This window comes from Oryctolagus cuniculus, chromosome 1, assembly GCF_051225735.1.
Source record: "Oryctolagus cuniculus isolate XC-2025 breed Fujian yellow rabbit chromosome 1, ASM5122573v1, whole genome shotgun sequence".
NCBI classification, from domain to species: Eukaryota; Metazoa; Chordata; class Mammalia; order Lagomorpha; family Leporidae; genus Oryctolagus; species Oryctolagus cuniculus.
The window spans coordinates 227,594,871-227,616,838 of record NC_142867.1 but is presented as its reverse complement, the minus strand read 5'-3'; the positions used below and the strand labels follow the sequence as shown (position 1 = coordinate 227,616,838).

General features: G+C 57.3%; 1 long non-coding RNA gene across 1 annotated transcript; it reads left to right on the top strand.

The window, feature by feature from the left end:
• The first annotated feature begins 1,802 nt into the window (after positions 1–1,802).
• LOC149128887 (uncharacterized) lies at positions 1,803–20,907 on the top strand. The gene is made up of 3 exons (XR_016213922.1): positions 1,803–1,940; positions 20,096–20,259; positions 20,736–20,907. It is a non-coding gene; the product is annotated as an uncharacterized LOC149128887 (long non-coding RNA).
• The last annotated feature ends 1,061 nt before the right edge of the window (positions 20,908–21,968 follow it).

The following is a 21,968-nucleotide window of genomic DNA, read 5'->3' as shown; positions in this document are numbered from 1 at the left end:
ACTTGTCACAGACGGAACCCATCCTGGCATTAAATGAGACTGAATCCGAGGCCGGCGCCGCGGCTCACTAGGCTAATCCTCCGCCTTGCGGCGCCGGCACACTGGGTTCTAGTCCCGGTTGGGGCGCCGGATTCTGTCCCGGTTGCTCCTCTTCCAGGCCAGCTCTCTGCTGTGGCCAGGGAGTGCAGTGGAGGATGGGCCAAGTGCTTGGGCCCTGCACCCCATGGGAGACCAGGATAAGTACCTGGCTCCTGCCATCAGATCAGCGCAGTGCACTGGCCGTGGCGGCCATTGGAGGGTGAACCAACGGCAAAGGAAGACCTGTCTCTCTCACTGTCCACTCTGCCTGTCAAAAAAAAAAAAAGAGAGAGAGAGAGAGACTGAATCCGGGACACCAACGGATTTCCAGCTCCCAGGGAGGCTGAGGCTGGGTTCTGCCCCAGTCCAAGCTCAGATCCTCATCCCAGTCCTGGATGGAGTTTTAATTTGGACTGATCCCTAATCCTGGTTATAGTCTAAGCCCCAGTCCTAATCCCAGACTGAGCCCTGTTCCTGGTTAGACAGAGCCCAGACATTCCATGGAAAGCAGAGTGCATTTGGGACAGAACAAAGGTGTGGTGGGTGGGAGGTGGAAGATTAGAATCTGACTTAGAACAAACGAGACAACAGTGTCCCCAGGCAGGAAGTCAGTCACAGAATCTCAGTTCACAGGCCTTTCTTAAAAACAGACCAGTTCCTCTTTTTTTATTTTAAATGTTTTTGTTTCATTCATTCAAAAAGATAAAGATAGATAAAGAGAGAAACGGAGAGCAGAGAGCAACAGCTGGGACTGGACCGGGCTGAGCTGGGAGCTAGGAACGTGATCCGGGTCTCTCTCAGGGCAGCAGGGACCCAACTACTTGCGCCTTCCCCTGCTGCCTCCCAGGGTGTGCATTAGCAAGAAACTGGACTCAGAAGTGGAGGTGGGACTCCACCCCAGGCTGCAGACGGAGCTAGTGTCAAAGCCACTGTCCCAGACACCTGCCCCCAGCAGTTCCTCTTTGTGGAAGAACCACCGTGCGAGCCTAGAACGGGAAGCATCCGCACAGCCGACAGCTTCCTGGGCAGGGGCTCCAAACACTGACCCCTCGCAACAGGCCCCTGGGGTTCCATCGTCGGCCAGCTTACCGCTGAGAAAGCTGGGGCTCAGCCACGGCAGAACCACACGTGGGCTTCTGTGGATCGAGGCTGGCACAAGGGCCCCAGTGCCTGCCCAGTGCAGCACAGGGTCAGGGAGGGTGGTGGGTGGTCCACGAGTTTGTGTAACTGTCACCCAGCCCCATGCCAGCCCCAGGCCAGCCCCAGGCCAGCCCCAGCCAGGCCAGTGCTCCTCTGAGGCCCAGCAAGAGAACCCCAACTTGTCCATGCTCCCAGAGCTGAGAGTCACCCCCAGAACTCCTGACACTCGTTCTCCCAGCCTCTGCTCCAAGGAGTGGAAGGGTGAAGACCACCGCCCCCGGGCACTCCATGCCTGCCCCTGCACCTGCCTCCGGCCACCCAGTCCCCAGCTTGCAGCGAGCGTCCTCCGTGGTCTGGGCTGCAGGCTGGAGGCCCAGGGAGAACCGGGGCGGAGGCTGCCTTTGCCGGAGCACACGGCAAACAGACATGCCACAGCACACGCGTGCAGTGTGTGTGTGCTAAGCGCGGGGCCAAGCTGTCCAAGATATTGTGAGTGGCGTAACACGGACGGTCTCTCGGGAGCGTTCTCTGGGCCCCAGGGAGCTGGCAGGCAGAAAACCTGCAGAGACGACCCCATGGGCTCAGCCTCAAAGGACAGAGACTTCGAGAGACAAAACTGTGAATAATGCCCCAGTGAGCCAGCTTGCTTGGTGAGGCTGCAGCCAGCCGCCCACCTGGCCCCTCCAGGGGACGAGGTCCTCAGGGCTAGGCCACAGCAGGAGGTAAGGGGAGGGTGTCTTTGGAAAATCTGCCCCCAGATTAGCTTGGCAAGCCATCCAGCTGGGCCGGGAGCCTCCAGGAACTATATCGGAGATTCGGGAGGAATAACAAGAGAGGTTATTTCGGGAGGAGGGAACAGTTGGGCAAACGGGTGGGGGTGGCAAACAGCAGGCAGACCCAGGAAGGAGACTCAAGGAGAAAAGGAGGAGGAGAAGCTGGGTCTGGGCCCGCGGAGACTTCACAGCACCCCGGGGGGGGGGGGCTCGGCTCCCCGCCCCCGCACACGCCAGTCGCAGCAGCTGCCCTTCCTGCCCAACGCTGACTGTGTGTTTGGAGAGGGTCCCGCGTGACCTCGTTCCAGCCTCACCAGACCTGGCAGATCACTACTGCCGGGTCCCATTTTACAGATGGAAAAACAGAGGTCAGGTGGGGTTCAATCTGCCACCCGAGAGCACAGGATCAAGGCACAACCCTCTAGTGCCAGCCCCGTAGCCCACGGCCTTAGTATCCCCCTGTCGTACCCAGGAAGCAAGCAGAGAAGTGGGCAAGTGGCGGCTCTGTCTGTGGTGGCTCCACCCGTGGTCTTGTCTGTCTCTCCTGCTCAAGTGGGCACTGGCTCTGCTCTGTCCCTGAGAGCCCCACCTGACACTGGACACAGAGCTGGTGTCCAGGACGTGAGAGCAAACACTTGCAAGGTGTCGCCATCCCCCATTTCACAGATGGGGAAACTGAGGCTCATAAGGGGCAAAGCTGGGACTCACCAAGTACGGGAGAAAATTAGCACACTGTTGAGTAAGTGAGCGTGAGTGATGGAGGGATGAGAGGAAGGATGAGCAAATGAGACTGAGTGGGGACGAAGGGAGTGGAGGTGAGGGTGGGGTCTTGGCACGTGGCGAAGAGCTGGAGACCCCCTTCCTCCCTTCACCTCCTTGGCCCGCCTCCAGCTCCCAGGAAAAACCCCTTTCCTCTCCTTCCAGGGAGCCTGGGTTCTTTGCCAGGCTGTCGCCTAGCAACAGTGCCCTCGCCCCGGCCGGCCCTGCCCAGTCCAGGCTGGGGGCTGCAGGTGCACGGCCAGCCCCGAGGGCCTGGCTCCTGGCAGTGAGGGCGGGGAGCACCCTGGACAGCTGAGCTGGGGAGAAGGTCAGGGAGGTGGACCTGGGGAAAGAGGTCTTTCCTCAGGTGCTCCTGTGGGATCATCCAGGTGTTCAGCAGGTGCAGGTGCAGGTGCAGGGCCGCGGGCGGCGCCCGTAGCAATGCGGTGGGGCCCTGACTCTGGAGATGTGGGAGCCACCTCGCTCCCTGAATCTGCTTCCTCATCGATAGAATGGGGGCACAGTGCCCCTCCCCAGGGAGGACAGTGTGAAAGGTGCAGGCGGTTTTTCTGAGCCAGGAATGTGCGAACCGTTTGGAGAGGGAAGACAGTCTCAGTACAAACAACTCTCACAGCCAGGGGAGGGTGGAATGACGTGCATGAGGGCATTAAGCCTGGAGGGCTCCCTGGAGAGGTGGCACTGGGGCTGGGTGGCCCTGAAGGACTTCTTTTAGGTGGAGGTGGGGGCAAGGAGTGGGGGAGGAGACCTGGCAGAAGGAACAGCCCGTGCCAAGGCCTGGGGGCCTGAAACAGAAGAGGCTCCACCAGCAACCACTGCCGTTTATTCGCGCTCAGGCACGCGGACTCCGGGAAGGAAAGGCAGGTGAAGGGCCGGTGCCGGGGGCCGCAGGGCTGGTGAGCAGCGAGCCACGGCCCGCTCGCTTCCCACTGAGTCCTGTGTGCTGGGAGAAGTGTGGCTCCGGCTCTCGGAGCCAGGAGAGCCGGAGTGCAGCAGCATGGCTGTGGAGCGCGCAGGGGCCCGCTCGCTCGTGTGGGTCTGGGCTGCGGCCAGGGGCCGTGGGGAGCCGCTGAGGGTTCTTGGCCCAGGCAGGGTCCTCAGGTCCCTCCGTGCTGTCCTGGCCTCCTGCGCTTGCCACTCTCTGCATCCAGCCACGCCGCACCCCCCACCCCCACCCCCGCTGCCGCCCAACCGCACGGAGAAGCCATGTGTGACGGTGGAGAATGTAAAAATATATATGCCACCGAAAAGCAACAACAGGCTGACAGCACACAGCTATAAATACTCCGGCGGGCGCAGAAATGTTCCTCCCGGCCCGCTTCCTGCTGCCTGGGGGCCGGGGGGCGTGGTGTTCGACGGGTGGGCGGGGGCACGCAGGAAGGGAAATGCAAAGGGGCCGCCATCTGTGAGCCCCCTCCTGCCCTTGCCCCAGATGGCCGGGGCGCAGCCACGCTGACCCTTGGAGCCTCTGTAGAGCTCAGCTCTGCCCCTGCCCCTGCTGTTCCTTCCCGAGCATATGCTGTTCCCCTCTCGGTACCTCTGCCTACTGCAGGGGCTTCAGCCCCGGAGCCACCCCCTCGGGGGGACGCCCTGGCCCCCTCCACTGCTCACATCCTCCCAGACCTGCAGCGGCACCGGGGCCGTGCGGGTCTCCGTGGGTGGTGGGCTGCCGCTGGTGCAAGCGGAGCCAGGACCCGTGCCCGGGGTGCGCCGGGAGCCTGTGTCCCTGAGAGGCCTCCTTGCTGGCAAGGGAGAGGCAGCCTCCTTTATGATTAATGGATGGGGCAGGGCTGATGACAGCACAGTGGGAAGTGGCCTGGCAGCTCCCAGGGGAGTCTGGAGGTGAAAAGGCACGGGCAGGGCCTGGAAGGAGAAGACAAGACGGAGGAGGAGGAGGGAAGGAGGGAGGTCCTGTGCTTCCTGCAAGGAGGGCTGGGCACCGACCTGCCGGGGAGAGCGGGAAACGCTGCCCCTCTCGGACCTGCCCTCGGGCCCACTGCCCCGCGTGGGGAGTAAAGGCAAGGCTGCGGGGGGGGGGGGGGGGTTCGTTAATTTCCAGAGCTTTCCAGACCACCAACGCGGCTCGGTGGAGACAGCACGCGAGCCACTTATGCAAGCTTTACCTAATTTTCTAGTAGCCACTTTTTTAAAAAAGAGGGCGAGACTGACACAGACACAGACAGAGAGAGAGGGATCTTCCATCTGCTCGTTTGCTCCCCCAATGCCGCCAACAGCCGGAGCTGGGCCAGGCCAACGCTGGGAGCCAGAAACCCAATCTTGGGTCTCTCACAAAGGTAGCAAGGACCCGACTGCTGGAGACGCCACCTGCTGGCTCCCAGGGCGCGCATTGGCAGGAAGCTGGAATTGGGAGTGGGGACAGGACTCAAGTCCAGGTGTCCCAGCGTGAGAACTGGGCATTCCACTGGGACCAACTCCAGCCCTGAGCAGCCACGTTTTTAAAAAGTCAAGCAAGCCAGTGAAGGAAGTTTTAAGTTTTATTTTACCCAGTATACTCTAAATATCATTTCTACAAGTAATGATCGGACAGTGCCGCTGCCCTGGGCTCTCGACTCCATGTTTATGGCCAGCATCGAGTGCCCAGGGCCTGGCATATAGTGGATGCCCCGCAAATGTTTGTTGAATGACTGACATGCACAGAAATGAGTGAACCAATGGCGTAAGGCTCTGTTAGGTCAGAAGCCAGACCCCCAGCGTGGGCCATGGGAACAGGCGTGGCGATAACTGCTGTTCCCACCTCTGTAGCCAGTTCTCTCTGACTGTGAATCCCCACCCCCCCCTTCCTGGGCCTCAGTTTCCCCATATGTGCAGTGACCCGGGGGTTGGAGTTCATGATTTTCCTGGGCTCTCACTACTGGGTAGAGCTCAGAAGATGGGAGTCAGGCCCTCGGCACAGGTCCCTGCTCTGCACCCCCCACCCCTCTGCCTGTGTGTGGGAGACACCAAGCCCCTGGGAAGGCCTCCAGGAGACCTGCTGTGCACAATGGAGCCAGGCCCTGGGGGCAGAGGCGGGGGGGGGGGGATGGGGAAACCAAGCAGGGCTCCTGTCACACACTGGCCTTGGCCCAGGCAGCAAGGCCAAGGTCGGTGCTGGGGCTCAGCTCTCCTCCCACTGCTGTCGTCACCTGCATATTTGTCTGGAGTTGGGAAGAGAGCAGGGCAGGGACTACCCTCTTTATTTCTGCAGAGAAGGAAAAGATGAGCCAACACCAGTCCAAGGCAAAGCTGGCCACAGTCATGGGCCTCTGTTTTCCTCATCTGAAAAATGGGTACACAGCGCACCCTTGTCCCATTAAACATCAGAGCAAGTGATCTGGGGCAAGATGCTTCCCCTTTTTGTGCCTCAACGTCCTAGTTTGTAAATGGGGATCATGATGGCACCAACCATATAAGATTGCCGTGCCAATAAGGTATGCCAACACACAAAGCATGGGCAAGAGTGCCTGGCACGCTGCCAGGCCGTGTGAGTGACAGGTGGCAGCCTCAGCTGAGGGGTGTGACCAGGGCTTGCCGACTCTGAAGTCCTCTCCGGAGCAGCCAGCGCCTCTGGGCCTCTGCGAGCTGCAAAGCGCTTTGCTCTCGCCAGGCTTCTGTCCAAGCTGCCTCCGTCCGGAGGCTGTTGCAGATCGGTGCTTTCTAATCCAAGAGGCTCCTGAAAATCGTAAATCACTCTGGGGGCCTCAGTGCTCTGTGCGAAGGCTTTCCACACCGCTGAGGGCCGTGCACGCCGGAGACAAGTGGCCCCTTTCAAAGACCCCGGCAGGGAGCAGGCGGGAGCGGACAGCGGCTCGGGCCGCCTCCCGTGCCAGCCCTGGGCAGAGCAATCCCAGCCCGTCTGCAGATTCCTGGATTCCACTCCGAGGCCAGGGAAGCCTCTGCGATCGCTGACTCAGCCAAACGGCGGGCGTGAGTGAAGCGGGGATTGGCTCCGTCTTGCCTGCAATTGTGCCTTTTCTGTTTTCCTTTGTACGTGAAGGCAATGAGCTGGACAGAGCAGCTGGAGAGTGGGTCGTCCTGGGCCGCCCAAGGACCTTGCTCCGGAGGTCCCCGCTGTTGAAGAAGCAATGGGCGTGCGGGGGCTGGGGACAAGGGGAGGCCGCCGTCTTCACACCGCGGCTGGGGTCGTGTCAAGGCCCTGGGCTGGGTAGTTCCTAGTTCCACCCCACCTCTGCTACGTTGCCATCTCTGACCTCAGCTCTGATTCTGAGTCCCTTGACTGTCCATGCAGTGGATAAGCTCGTCATGTGTGTGTGTGTGTGTGTGTGTGTGTGTGTGTGATCAGGTGGCCTGGTGTGCAGCCAATGCCAGCCTCCTCCTCTGACACGGAGCTGGGGGCCTCGGATAAGGGCGAAAGGAAGGGAAGGCAGCCCCTCCTGGGCAGAGGCATGAGCACGGGTTTCCACGTCACGGAGACCTGGGTTCAAATCCTGGCGCTGCAACACATCGTTGTGTGTCTCTGGGGAGTCACGTTGCGGCTCCGAGTGCCCGCCTTCTCAGCTGTAAGGTGATCTAAGAGGGGTGGGTGCTTGGCGTAGCAGGCGGGTGCTGCCTGGGATTCACATGTCTTTCATGGGGGTGCCCAGTTCCAGTCCCTGCGCCGTGCCTGACTCCAGCTTCCTGCTACTGCACGCCCTGGGGAGCAGTAGGTGATGGTGTAAGTAGTTGGGTTTTTGTCACTCATGTGGGAGACCTGGATTGAATTCCTGGCTCCTGGCTTTGGGCCTGGCCCAGCCCCAGCTATTGAGGGCGTTTAGGGAGGGAACCAGAGGATATGTCTTGCTTTCTCTCTCTCTCTCTCTGCCTTTCAGATAAAATATATATATATATATATTTTAAGTTTTTGTTTAATGAATGCATTTTTTCATAGATACAACTTTAGGAATACAGTGGTTCTTTCCCCCATATCCACCCTCCCCAATAATTTTTTAAAGATTTATTTATTTATTTGAAGGGTGGAGTTACAGAGAGGCAGAGGGGGAAAGAGAGAGAGAGAGAGAGAGAGAGAGAGAGAGAGAGGTCTTCCTTCCACTGGTTCACTCCCCATATGGCTGCAGCTGCACAGATCTGAAGCCAGGAGCCAGGAGCTTCTTCTGGGTCTCCCACCCAGGTGCAGGTTCAGGGGCCCAAGGACTTGGGCCATCTTCTACTGCTTTCCCAGGCCATAGCAGAGAGCTGGATCAAAAGTGGAGCAGCTGGGACTTGAACCAGTGCCCATATGGGATGCCAGCGCTACAGGCAGGCAGTTTCACCCAATAAGCCACAGCGCCGGCCCCCAAAATAAATAATTTTTATGAAGGAAATAGGCCGGTGCCACGGCTCACTTGGCTAATCCTCTGCCTGCCGCGCCAGCACCCCGGATTCTAGTGCCAGTTGGGGTGCCGGATTCTGTCCCAGTTGCTCCTCTTCCAGTCCAGCTCTCTGCTGTGGTCCAGGAGTGCAGTGGAGGATGGCCCAGGTCCTTGGGCCCTGCACCTGCATGGGAGACCAGGAAGAAGCACCGGGCTCCTGGCTTCGGATCAGCGCAGCGTGCCAGTCACAGTGCGCCAGCCATGGCGGCCATTTTGAGGGTGAATCAACAGAAAAGGAAGACCTTTCTCTCTGTCTCTCTCACTGTCTAACTCTGCCTGTCAAAAAAAAAAAAAAAGAAAGAAAAAGAAAAGAAAAGAAAAGAAAAGGGCATAATAATAACCTCCACCCCGTGTAATGCTTGCAAGGATTCAGACACGTGACAGATATGACATGCATGGCACAAACTCAGACATGTGAGAACTGATTGATGCATGGTGGGGGGATTCCACCCCCAAACTAGATGGGGTGTCCCTTCCCCTCCCTGATCCCAGGGCCTTCACACCTGGGTTCTGCAGCCCCACTGCCTTCCCCAGTCCCTCTCCTTCTTGTCCCTGCTCTGCCTGTCTCTCCAGGCTGCATGGCGCTGACTGTCGTGTAAAACTCACCTCCTCTCTGAGTCCTTCGCACAAACCAGGCAAGAGCCAGGCGCCTTCAGAGCCAGAGGTGGGTCAAGGCTGCAGTCACAGGCGGTTGAACGGGCACCATGGGGCTCCCTGCCCTCTGGGCGCGTGCGCAGCTCCTCCGTCTTGCTGCCATTTCGCTGGCCCCTCCGGCCCTGCCTCCTCTCCCTCACCTTCACTCAGGGGCAAAACATCAGGCCTTTCCCTCCCACCTAGTGCAGTGTCACCACGTCCCCACACCCCTTTGCTGGGCACTGCCCGTGGTGGATGCAAGACCCCGTCTAATTTGAGCTGTGCCTCCAGGCCCCCTGGGGGCCAGGCGGGTGGTCCTCAGCCATGGTTGCATCCCTAGCAGCCGGCACAGCGTCCACTCCCCAGAAGGCAGCCCATATACTTGTGGGGAGTGAGTGACTCACGAGAGGGGGAGGACCGTGTGGTCATCTGGCGTCCTCAGCTCTCGGAGGTCAGCGGTGTGGCAAGGGGCCAACACTGGCTGGACAGCAGAAACAGTCCCTGCCCGCCACATCCTCAGGGATCCTGTGGATGGTAGCAGCCGGGGATCCTCCCCGCCTCTTATCTGACACTTCCCAATCAGCAGTTGCCAGCAAGGGCGACAGAACCCACTGCACACTGAATTCCCCTGGAGAACTTTTAAAAATTCTTTGTTTGAGGGGCTGGCGCTGTGGCTCAGTGGGTTAAAGCCCTGGCCTGAAGCGCCAGCATCCCATATGGGCACTGTTCTAGTCCCGGCTGCTCCTCTTCTGATCCAGCTCTCTGCTGTGGCCTGGGAAAGCAGTAGAAGATGGCCCAAGTCCTCGGGCCCCTGCACCCACGTGGGTGACCCGGAGGAAGCCCCTGGCTCCTGGCTTCAGATTGGCACAGCTCTAGCCATTACGGCCAACTGGGGAGTGAACCAGCGGATGGAAGATCTCTCTCTCTCTCTCTCGCTCTCTCTCTCTGTAACTCTTTCAAATAAAAAAAAAATTCTTTGTGTGAAAGGTAGAGTGGGGGCCGGCGCTGTGCGGGTAGCAGCACCAGCATCCCACATGGACACCGGCTGGAGTCCCGGCTGTTCCACTTCCAATCCAGCTCCCTGCTGATGGCCTGGGAAAGCAGTGGAAAATGGCCCAAGTGCTCCCCTGTACCTGCATGGGAGACCTGGAAGAAGCTCCTGGCTCCTGGCTTCAGATCAGTCCAGCTCCGGCCATTGCTGCCATTTGGGGAGTGAACCAGAGGATGAAAGATCTCTCTCTCTCTCTGCCTCTTCTTCTCTCTGTCTGTGACTCTACAGCTCAAGTAAATAAATAAATAAGTAAATAAAGAAAAAAGAAGAGAAGAGAAGGAAGGAAGGGAGGGAGGAAGAAAGCGATAGGGAGAGATGAGAGACAGAGAGAGAGAAGAAGGGAGGGGGTGGAGGGATGGGGAGAGATGGAGAGACAGACAGAGAGATCTTTGACTCGCTGGTTCACTTCCTAAATGGCCAGGAATTCCAGCAGGGCCTCCCACGTGGGTGCAGGGCCCAAGCACTTGGACCATCTCCTGCTGCTTTCCCAGGCGCATTAGCAGGAAGCTAGGTTGGCAGCAGAGCAGTTGGGACTGAAGCTGGCGCTCCATTATGGGATGCCAGCACCACCGGTGGCTTCACCCGCTGCGCCACAAGACCCGCGCTCCCCCGCCCCACCCCGAACACTTTTGAACACCAGGGCCACTTGGGTGCCACCCCTCCCCTGAGATTCGGACTCACATAGTCTGGTGTGGGGCCTGATGATTGACTTTAGTCAAAATCTTAGGTGACGAAATACGCACCTGTGAGGCAGCGAAAGGACGGGGGGGTTAAGTGAATGAATCTGTGTGCACACACAAGCCTTCCTGGAGCTGGCAGGCTGCGGCCGACACTGACGTGACCCCTGGCCATGCCCCATGGTGCAGGGGAAAGTGTGCTGGCTTTGTGGCCACCGCAGACCTGAGTTGGAATCCCAGCTCGGGGCGGGAGGTGAGGGGGCTTGGGCAAGTCGCTTCACCTGCCTGAGTTTCTGACTGGGGCAATCAAAATTCCTGCCTCACAGCTTGGCCTGGAGGAATCAGTAAGAGAATGTCGCACGCAAGGGGCCTGAAACATTCATGAACACATGGAAGTACAAGATAAAGGCAGGACAGGGCGGCAGTCTGGGCGTCTGCATATCATATCAGAGGGCCTGGGTTCGAGTCCGGCTTCCTGCTCGTGCACACCCTGGGAGGCAGTAGATGACTCAAACAGTTGGATCCCTGCTGCCCACGTGGGAGCCCTGCACTGTGTTCCTGGCTCTTGGTCTTTATGGGTACAGTTTGGGGAGTGAGCTGGTGGACGAGAGCTCTCTGTTGCTTTGTTCCTCTGTGTCTGTCTCATACATACATACATACATACATAACAATCATCAAGAGATGAGAGTAACCTGGCACTAAACCACTCCTAGCCGACCTGCTTCTGGAGCAGGGTTTCATACTTGGCAGGGCAGCTCCTTGCTGCTGTCTTTTGAAATAAAAAGGTTTGTGAAACAAGAAAAGGGACAGAAAGGGAGGAAAGGAAAAGAAATAAAAGATAAGCTTATTTTTGGTGCAAAGTTTTAAATTAGGGCTGACGTTGTGGTGCAGTGCATTAAGCTGCCGCAATCCACATGAATGCCAGTTTGAGTCCTGGCTGCTCTGCTTCTGATCCAGCTTCCTGCTGATGGCCTGGGAAAGCAGCAGATGGCCTAAGTCCTTGGGCCCCTGCCACCCATGGGGGAGACTCAGATGGAGTCTCTGGGCTCCTGGCTTCAGGTTGGCCCAGCCCCGGCCATTGTGGCTGTTTGGGGAGTAAACTAGCAGATGGAAGACCTCTTTCTCTGTCTCTGTCTCTCTCTGTGTCTCTGTCTGTGTGTGTGTGTGTGAGTGTGTGTGTGTGTCTGTCTGTCTCTTCTACTGTGTCTGTGGCTCTGCCTTTTAAATAAAATAAATCCATGCATAATTTTTTTGTAACACATAAGCTCCATGAGCCTTTTGAAACACCCTTGTCCTTGACCGTCTGGGGCAGGGCCCAGCCGTCAGGGGTGCTCCATCTGGCCTGAGTCTGCTGTCTTCCTGGACACACCAGGGGGTCAGGAAGGGAGGACAGGTGTGGCCCAGAGCGGCCTAAGCACCTGATGGGAAGAACAGTGAACTGGGAGAGAGGAGCTGTGGTGCTGCCCAGGTTCTGGTCCATCACAGCATGTGGCCGTGGCCAAGTCACCCCCGCCTCTGGGCCTTGGTAACCCCACTCAGCCCAGCCCGGGGAGGCAGACAGACCAAACATGGCAGCTCTCCAGCCTCGGCATCCTTGGTCCTTGTCTGTAAGAAACAGCCCATCAGGGTGCACGCCTTGTGCCAGCTCTGTGCTCAGTGGTGTCGAGCGGGCAGCTTGAAGTGGGCCGTGGTGGGGGCGCTTGCACCAAGGAGGCTGGCAGCCATCACAAATCCCCTCACTCTGGGGCCAGCACTGCGGTGCAGCCGGTTAAGCTGCCATCTGCACTGCCAGCATCCCATTAGGCTGTCAGTTCGAGTCCCATATGCTGTATTTCTGATCCAGCTCCCTGCTGATGCACCTGGGAAAAGCAGTGGAAAATGGCCCAGGTGTTTGGGGTTCCAGCCACCCATGTAGGAGACCCCAATGAAGCTCCTGGCTCCTGACTTCTGCCTGGCCCAGTCCCAGCTATTGTAGCCACTGGGGGAGTGAACCAGCAGATGAAAGATCTCTCTCTTTGCTCTCTCTCTCTCTCTCTCTCTGACTTTCAAATACATACATAACTCTTTAACAAAGAACCCCCTCACCCACTCCCACCAGTTCACCCGTACAGCAGGCGATGGCGGGCACTCGCACCTGCTCATTAGACACCCTTACCATTTGTCAGCCGTTTACTATGTCCCTGGCCAGGTGCAAGGTGTCAGGCAAGAAGAGAGAGAAGCCACAGCCGGACCAGGTGTATTCAGAAGAATGAAGCCTGGGAGGGGCTTACTCCCCAGTGAACGCATGGCAGAGAGCGAGCCCCCTGCCTTACAGACTAGCGGTTTATATAGCACCAAGTGGCGGGGAGAGGCTTGGGGGTCTGAGCTGAAACTGGACTGCCGAGGTAGAGCGAGAGCCTGGGCTCATTCTGAAGGTGCTGTGAGATGACAGTTTGGGCTGGGAGGGGTTTGGGTTGAGGCTGAGGCAGGACTCTGGGGTGGAGCTGCTGAGCTGAGAGGAGACAGCTTTGGGGGAGGGGGAGAGTTCAGGCTGATGGCTGGGCTCTTCGGATAGTGACGTGTCCAGCAGTCCAGGCAGGGTGGGGCCGTATTAGAGGGCAGAGAATGGGGGCTGCTTGCTGTTAGGGAGGTAAGAGGTCAACGTGTCCTTGCTCTATCACAAGGTGTTCGCATCTGTCATCTCTAAAAAACAGTTACTTTATTTATTTTTATTTATTTGAAAATCTGAGTGACAGAGACAGGGAGGGAGGGAGGGAGCGGGAGAGAAACTTCCATCCTCTTGTTCACTCCCCAAATGACCACACAGCCAGGCTGCCCCAGGCCGAAGCCAGGAGCCTAAAACTCCATCTGGGTGCCCCAGGTGGGTGGCAGGGACCCAAGCACTGGGTCACCTGCTGCTGCTTTCCCAGGCACGTCAGCAGGGAGCTGGATGAGAAGCAGAGCGGCCGGACTGGAACCAGCCCTTTGATTTGCGATGCCGGCATGACAAGCTAAGGCTTACCCCCGGCGTGCCAACCAACCCCGGCCCCCACATCTGTCATCTCATGTAACTTGAACAACCCTAGGAAGTGTTCAGAGGGAGAAAGTCAGGCTCACCTGGCTTGCAGTGGAATTTTGCAGGCCTAATATGTACCACGTTGCTCCTCTACATCCATCTCTAACTGTCCCCTTTCAAGGTCCAGAAAGCAACCTTCCCAAGGCCACGTATTGGCTCTGAGGCTTTGGGGTCAGTCTTGGAACTGCACCTGCCAGCCTCCTTCTCTGCCAAGCCCCTGCCCCTACCTGGGTCATCCAGCTGACCCCGCCCCGCGCCCCTGCAGGTCGAAGGCAAGCTTGGCTGAAACGATTTCTCTGGCCCTTTCCAGCCCTGACTTCTTCGGTATTTAAATCAGCCCATGAATATTTCACAAGCATCCCGGGCGAAAATAACCCCCTGCCTGGTTATGTCAGGCTGCAGCCCGTCGCTGGGCCATGGCTCCCTTGCTATTTACGAGACATGCGATTCCGCAAGGCCTCCCAGCAGCAGCCCTGGCGAATCGATAGTCTTTAAATAAGTAATTAGACAGCTGGGAGGGAGCAGCGGGATAGAAACTCGTCATTCTCCCAGGTCCACTGTTAAGGGCTCAGTTCTGTTTCTCCATCAGGGACCGTGACAGGGCCAGGAGAGGGGGCAGAGATGGGAAGGGCACAGGAGAAGAGGTGACATTGACCTTGACGGAGCACTTCCTGATCTTGAAGTCATTGGGGCTCAGAGAGGGGAAGTCCATGGTCCCAGGGCCACAGTGCTTGCAGGTGGCAAAGGTTAGGGTTGGAGGGGGATTCTGCCTCAAGGCAGGGCGTTCCCTCCTTGGGCTGTTGTGTAGGGTGGAGAGGCAGGCTGGAGGGTGTCCGCTGACATCTTGGCCTCCACACCACCGGGGTCAGGAGCTTTTCCTCCCCACTCATGACAACCAAAAATGTGTCCAGACAACACCCAGTGTCCCCTGGGTGGGAGCAAGATCACCCCCAGCTGCGAGCGACCCTCGAGACAGGATGGTTTGCTTCTAGGGTAAGGTTAAAACCCTTCCCTGCGCCTGCACACGCAGCTCTGGAGGGAGCAGACTGGGTGGACCACTCACTTGGCTACTCACTGAGCTGTGTGAGCTTGGGCAAGTTCTCGACTTCTCTGTGCCTCAGTTTCTTTCTCTGTAAAATGGGAGCTTCCCAACAGGCTAGCATGCGCTCTTAGTGAGTTTGCAGGCACAAAGCATCCAGAGCAGTGCCTGGCACGCTGTTGTGCTCCTGGGGCCTGCATGGCCAAGGCCCAGCCCATCTCTGTGCCCCACCCCCCACAATGGTACCAGTCGTCCCAGAAGTTTGGGGAAAAGCATGTTTGACACCTTCTGCTGTTCCTCCCTTCATGGAGTGCGGTCTTTCCCTGGCCCCAGAGGAGTGGAGAAAGCAGCAACAGGGATGGCCCCTGGTCCCAAAGGAAGCCCGAGCGATGAGAGCTGAAGCTGCCACTTCCCTCCCCTGCCCCGCGAGGACAGCGCACACGCCGCACAATGGTCTCACCAAAGCATCCTGTATTATCCAGGAAGCCATAAAGATACACATCAACAAGTGCGCTGCATCGCTGGCGCGGGGCATCCCGGTTTATGGGTCTGCAGCGCGTGTTTTGTTATGCTGACGCCTGTTGGAAACAAGCTTCCAGAATGCTGTCTTGTTGGTGTTGGGACAAATTGTATCCCGAAAGGCATTCCCGGGCCTGTCCCTACAGAAACTGCCACCAATGCAGGTTGTGAGTGTGTGAGGGTGTGTGTCTGTGTGTGTGAGAGTATGTGTGTGGGTGTGGGTATGAGAGTGTGTGTATGCATGAGTGTGTGTGTCTGTGAATGTGTAGGTGTGAGAATGTGTGGTTGTGTATGGATGGTGTGAGTGTGTGTGTGAATCGGTGTGTGAGAGTATGCATGTGTGTCTGAATGGGTGGGTGTGTGTGGGTATGAGTGTGTATCTGTATGAGTGTGTGTATATGTATGTGTCTGTGAATGTGTGGATGTGAGAATGAGTGATTGTGTATGGATGGTGTGAGAGTGTGAGTGTGTGAATGGGTGTGTGTGAATGGGTGTATGAGAGTGTGTGTGTGTCTGAATGGGTGGGTGTGGATGTGAGAGTGTGTGTGGGTGTGGGTGTGGATATGAGAGTATGTGCATGTATGAGTGTGTATATGTGTGAATGTGTAGGTGTGAGAATGTGTGATTGTGTATGGATGGTGTGAGTGTGAGTGTGTGTGTGAATGGATGTGTGTATGTGTGTGTGGGTGTGGGTATGAGAGTGTGTGTATGTGTCTGTGAATGTGTAGGTGTGAGAATGTGTGTGATTGTGTATAGATGGTGTGATAGTTTTAGTGTGTGTGTGAATGGGTGTGTGTGAGTGTAGGTATGAGTGTGTGTGTCTGTGAATGTGTAGGTGTGAGAATGTGTGATTGTGTATGGATGGTGTGAGTGTGAGTGTGTGTGTGAATGGGTGTGAGTATGTGTGTGTGGGTGTGGGTATGAGAGTGTGTGTATGTATGAGTGTGTGTATGTGTATGTGTCTGTGAATGTGTAGGTGTGAGAATGTGTGTGGTTGTATGGACGGTGTGAGTGTGTGAGTATGTGTGTGTGAGTGTAGGTATGAGTGTGTGTGTCTGTGAATGTGTAGGTGTGAGAATGTGTGTGTATGGATGGTGAGAGTGTGTGTGTGAGTATGTGTGTGTGGGTGTGTGAGTGTGTGTATAAGTGTCACTGTGGGTGTGAGTTGTGGGTGTGTGTGAGTGTGCAGCTACAACCTGAAGGGTCCCTGGAGATTTCCTGGTGTGTCCTCCTTGCACACTTGAGGAACCCGAAGTCCCAACAAGGGGCTGCTCTGGCCGGGATCTGAGAACAACCGGCTTAGTAGCCACTTTCCGAGTGTGTTAGCGCCACCGCCCCACCCCAGCGGCACAGAAGTCACCTTCTCTCACGTGCCGGGCGTTCCTGCGGTGATGGGCCTTCCTTGTGGCTCCCTCCTGCTCGTGGCTGCAGCCTCCAGGCCTGGAAGTGGCCTGTGTCATTTCTGTGTTCCATCAGCCAAACCTCGCTCACATGCCACACCTACACACCAGGGAGGCTGGGGCAGGTGGCCTGGCTGTGTGCCCAGGAGGGAGAGGTGGGTTGGCCAAGAGCCGGGGCTGGGAGCTGCAGGGCAGGGGGACTGGCCCTCACGCAGCTCAGCATCTGAGGGCGGGAGGTGGGGCTGGGGGCGTGGCAGCTAGCTGGGGTTCAGAGTGGGGATTCCTTTTTTTTTTAAGATTTTTAATTTTATTTATTTGAAATTCAGAGCTACACTGAGAGAGGAGAGGCAGAGAGAGAGAAAGAGAGAGAGAGAGGTCTTCCATCTACTGGTTCACTCTCTAATTGGGCGCAACAGCCAGAGCTGCGCCAATCCGATCCCAGAAGCCAGGAGCTTCTTCTGGGTCTCCCAAGGAAGTGAAAGGGCCCAAGGACTTGGGCCATCTTCTACTGCTTTCCTAGGCCATAGCAGAGAGCCGGATCGGAAGTGGAGTAGCTGGGACACGAACCGGTGCCCATATGGCACTGCAGGCAGTGGCTTTACCTGCTACACTACAGCGCTGGCCCCAAGGGGATTCCTTTTTTGTGGCCCCATCCCATGGGTCACTGGAAGTCCCTTTCCTTTTCCCTAGAGAGATGCCCCTGGCACCAGTGATAAGTTCCAGACCCTGGGCTACAGAGAACAGGCTAGAAGCCCTGGCTGGTTTCCTGACAGGCCGTGTTCCCTGCCCCTGGCCCAGCACCGTTTCCTTTTGAGGGGGGAAGGAGGAGGGCTCTCTCTGCAGCACAGGTCCCCAGACATTGCCACAGGCCAGGGCACCCAACAGACTAGCGCGTGGGAGACCCGGAAGCTGACTGCCCACATACACGCGCCCTGAGCCAGCGGCAGCCGACGTGCACCTCTCTGGCTGACCAGCATCCGTGGGGGAACCCCCATTGCCCACACTGGGAGCTGAGAGGGGCACATTCAGCCTGGCCTCCTGCGCCCCAGGGACTGCACTGTGGACGGTGGCCACGGCCCCTGGGGACTGTGAGTCGTTACAGTGACACTGAGGCCCGGGGACAGACGGCTCAAGCCTGCCCCAGCAGAGTGCCGCCCAATGGGGCAGCATCGCGGGCTGGGCCGCAGTGACCAGCTGGCAGGCAGTGGCCTCCCACGTGGCACCTTGGCGGGTCGGAGCTCTCTGGTTCCCGTCAAGCCTGTTCCTCCCGTTTCCCTGTCAATTGCATTAGCTACCTGATACTCTGCAAACAACTCCTCCAGGTGAACCGCAGCCTGGGCCAGCGCCCTGGCTCCTGAGTCCTGGAATTGTACCAGGTCACCGCCAGCCCCCTCCAGGCTCGCTGTCCTACATGCTTCACCCAGGTAGAACGCGTTCCACCTGCAAGGCAAAGCCAAGCCCCCATCACTCCCCTGCAGGAAATGCTGAGCGAATCTCCAGTCAACCCATCTTTTCACACCCCTTCAACGCTCAGATCCTCAAGGGACTCTGGAAAGAACCAGTGTTATTGTTTTTTTGTTTCTTCTGCTGTACTCTGCATTTAAGTTTATTTTGAAAAATTTGGTTTGAGAGCGAGAGAAACTTATTCATTGGTTCCCTCCAACCCCCAAATGCCCAAAGCAGCCAGGGCTGGGCCAGGACTTGGGCCAGGGCCAGAGTCAGGAGCCAGGAACTGAATCCAGTGTCCCCAAACGGGGACAGGAACCCAATTGCTTGAGCTATCAACTTGAGCAGGAATTGAACTCAGTTACACAGGCATCCTAACCAGCACCCTAAACTAAGCCAAATGCCCGCCCCCGTATTTGATCATGTTTAAAAACATTATTCTGAGAAAGGGCTTGGGGCACCAAAGGTGAGGAGGGCTGTGGCCTCTGGGCTCTAGTGCCAGGACTGTCCCCCAGCACAGCATACAAGTCCCTGTCCTATGAGACCCCTACTGGCTTGAGGGACTAACCTCCACCCCACCCCCCAGTCTTTCTGGAAAGAGCTTCCTCCTCTTCCCACTCTCTCCAGTCAGCAGCTCCCCCAAGCCAGGCCACCTGGGTCTTTTCCTGCAGGTTCTGCTATTTTAAAAACAAACTGGGGCATGACGGGGGGGCAAAGCTGTGGCATAGCAGGTTGAGCTGCCGCCTGCCACATCCTTAGGGGCACCCGGCTGCTCTACTTCTGATCCAGCTCCCTGCTGATGCGACTGGCAAAGCAGTGGAAGACGGCCCAAGTGCTTGGGCCCCTGCACCCACATGGGAGACCAGGAAGAATTGCCTGGCTTCAGCCTGACCCAACCCCAGCTATGGCAACGATTTGGGGAGACAGAGATCTCTTGCCTCTCTGGCCTTCAAATAATAAAAATAAATAAAAGAAACCTGAAACTGGGGGAAACCATTTTCCTCTCCCCTAGTGAGGACTCTGGGGCCGAGGGCTGGCTAGTTGTCCACCATGCAGAAGCCAGTCTTAGTAGGAGAGGGACTCTGGAGGGCGTATGGGGGGTTAGGAAGGAGGAGAGAGAAGAACGGTGGAGGGGCAGGCCTTGTGGCACAGTAGGTTAAGCCACAAGTCCCGGCTGCTCCACTTAGGATCCAGCTCCCTGCTAGTGCACCTGGAAAAGCAGTAGAAGATGGCCCACGTGCTTGGTTCCCTGCACCCACGTGGGAGACCTGGGTGGAGTTCCAGGCCTGACTTCTGCCTGGCCCAGCCCCCACTGCTAGGATCATTAGGGAAGATCTCAGTGGTGTCCCTCTTCCACATCCTCAAATCTGCCTTTCAAAGAAAGATGGAAAGAAGCAGGTCCAGCTGTGGCCCTGTCCTCCTGGCCACCTGCTTACCCATCGCTTGCTTGAGACACCCCCCACACCATTTTGCCTCAGTTGGAGATGGAGTTGCCTCCCACACCTCCTGCTGAGCCCCAGCGACTGCACAGAGCTGGGCACGAGGTAGGTAGGTGCCGGGTCAAAAGCAGAAGGAAAGCACGAGGTAGAGGGCAGAGTGATTGCTCTACTGGGCGGGGGCGGGGTAGGGGCGCTGGCGGCAGCGTCCAGGAGTGGGAGGAGACAGCCAAGGGGAGGGGCTTCCTGGCGGCTGCAGTGGTCGTGGAGGTTGGAGAGGTCAGCAGGGGCCAGGTTGGAAAAGGCTGGAGCAGCAGCAGCTGCTGGGTGCCCCGTGCACCTCAGACTCAAGGGCGGCCCAGCTCAGGCCGCTGCGCCCTCCGCTCCCCTGCCAGGGCCGGGTACCTCGCCTCCTGGCGGGCAGAAGGAAACGCGCTGGGAGCAGGGCAGGACTGAGCCACACAGGTGGGCCCAGCTGATCCTGGGTGGCACCTTTGATTAAGACTCAGGAGGGGGCAACGCTTCTCACCACTGACCCCCAGGCCTCCCGGCCCGGGCCGGTCAATGATGACCAGATCGATCTCTCCCAGGCTTGGAAGCCAGTGGTCAGCTGCTGACCGCACCGTCAATTATTCAGGCTCCCTGGGACAACCACCAAGAGGAGGCTTTAACTACAGCCCGGCTCCGCTGTCCTCACTCCCCCAGCTTTTCTCGCCCAGACCTGGGCACAGGTGGACATCCGGTCAGCCAACCCAGAGCACCTGCTCCGGACACTCACTCCCCAGTCAGCGGCTCAGCCCGGCACCTCGAGGTCCTCACAAGTCTGGGCGGCGTCCTTGGGCAGAACTGGGATCAGCCCCTGAAGAGAGGTAAGTTTGGGTCCCGGTCCGGGGGATGCAGGCTTTCCCTGTCTCCAGAGACAGGCACTGTGGGGAGCCACTCGTCCACACCGAGGTGTATCCGTCCATGCGCGGAATTGGGGCTCTCCTTAAGTAACAACTGGAATTTTAAATGTGCTTGAAGATTTACAAGCTTTTGGCGACATGCATCCTCTGGCGACCTCAGGTCATTTTTGAAACCCAGTGGTGTGTGATTGAAGCACATTTGTTCGGCAGTTATTGTTGAGTGGCTGGGCACAGTGTTAGGGGCTCTAAGGTGAGGTGAGAGCATCGATTTCGCCCTTGAGTAATACAAAGCTACTTCAGGAAGTTCATGGAAAATGGAATTAGACGATACGTTTATTTTGATGTGAAAACATTTTGAAATCCAGGGCTGGCATTGTGGGTAGGAGGTTAAGCTGCTGCCTGCAGCACGGGCATCCAATATGGCTCCACTTCTGATCCAGCTCCCTGCTAATGAGCCTGGGAAGCAGTGAGGATGGCCCAAGTGCTTGGACCCCTGCACCCACGTGGGAGACCCGGAAGAAGCTCCTGGCTCCTGGCTTTGGCTCAACCCAGCTGTGGCCATTGCAGCCATTTGGGGAGTGAACCAGCAGATGGAAGACCTCTCTCTCTGTAATTCTGCCTTTCAAATAAATAAAATCTTTAAAATGTTTTTTGGAAATCTGTACATACATACGAGCAGTCTTCAAAAACTCCCAGGATGGGGCCAGCGCCATGGCACAGATTAATCCGCAGCCTGTGACACCGACATCCCATATGGGCACCAGGTTCTAGTCCCATCTGCTCCTCTTCCAATCCAGCTTTGCTGTGGCCTGGAAAATCAGTGGAAGATGGCCCAAGTGCTTGGGTCCCTGCACCCACATGGGAGACCCAGAAGAAGCTCCTGGCTCCTGGCTTCGGATCAGCACAGCTCCAGCTGTTGAGGCCATTTGAGGAGTGAACCAACGGAAGAAAGACCTCTCTCAGGCCGGCGCCGTGGCTCAATAGGCTAATCTTCCGCCTGTGGTGCCGGCACCCCGGCTTCTAGTCCTGGTCGGGGCGCCGGATTCTGTCCCAGTTGCTCCTCTTCCAGGCCAGCTCTCTGCTGTGGCCCAGGAGTGCAGTGGAGGATGGCCCAAGTGCTTGGGCCCTGCACCCCATGGGAGACCAGGAGAAGCACCGCGGCGCTGGCCGCAGGGGCCATTGGAGGGTGAACCAACGGCAAAGGAAGACCTTTCTCTCTGTCTCTCTCTCTCACTGTCCACTCTGCCTGTCAAAAACAAACAAACAAACAAAAAAACAAAAACACCTCTCTCTCCCTCTCACTGTCTGTAACTCTACCTCTCAAATAAATAAATAAAGTCTTCTTTAAAAAAACTTCCAAGATAATGCATTTTATGCAAAAACTGCAAGAGTTTCAAAATGTATTTGAAAAACAGAGCAACAGAGAGAGAGAGAGAGAGAGAGATTCTTCCATCCACTGGCTCACTCCCCCAAATGGCTGCAACAGCCAGGTCTAGGCCAAATGGAAGCCAAGAACCACAACTCTATCCTGGTCACCACGTGGGTGCAGGGACCCAAGCACCTGAGCCATCTTCTGCTGCTTTCCCAGGTGCGTTAGCAGGGAGCTGAATTGGAAGTGGAGCAGGGTGAGACCCAGGACTCCAATGTGACCTGACATTCGACAGCTTAACCAG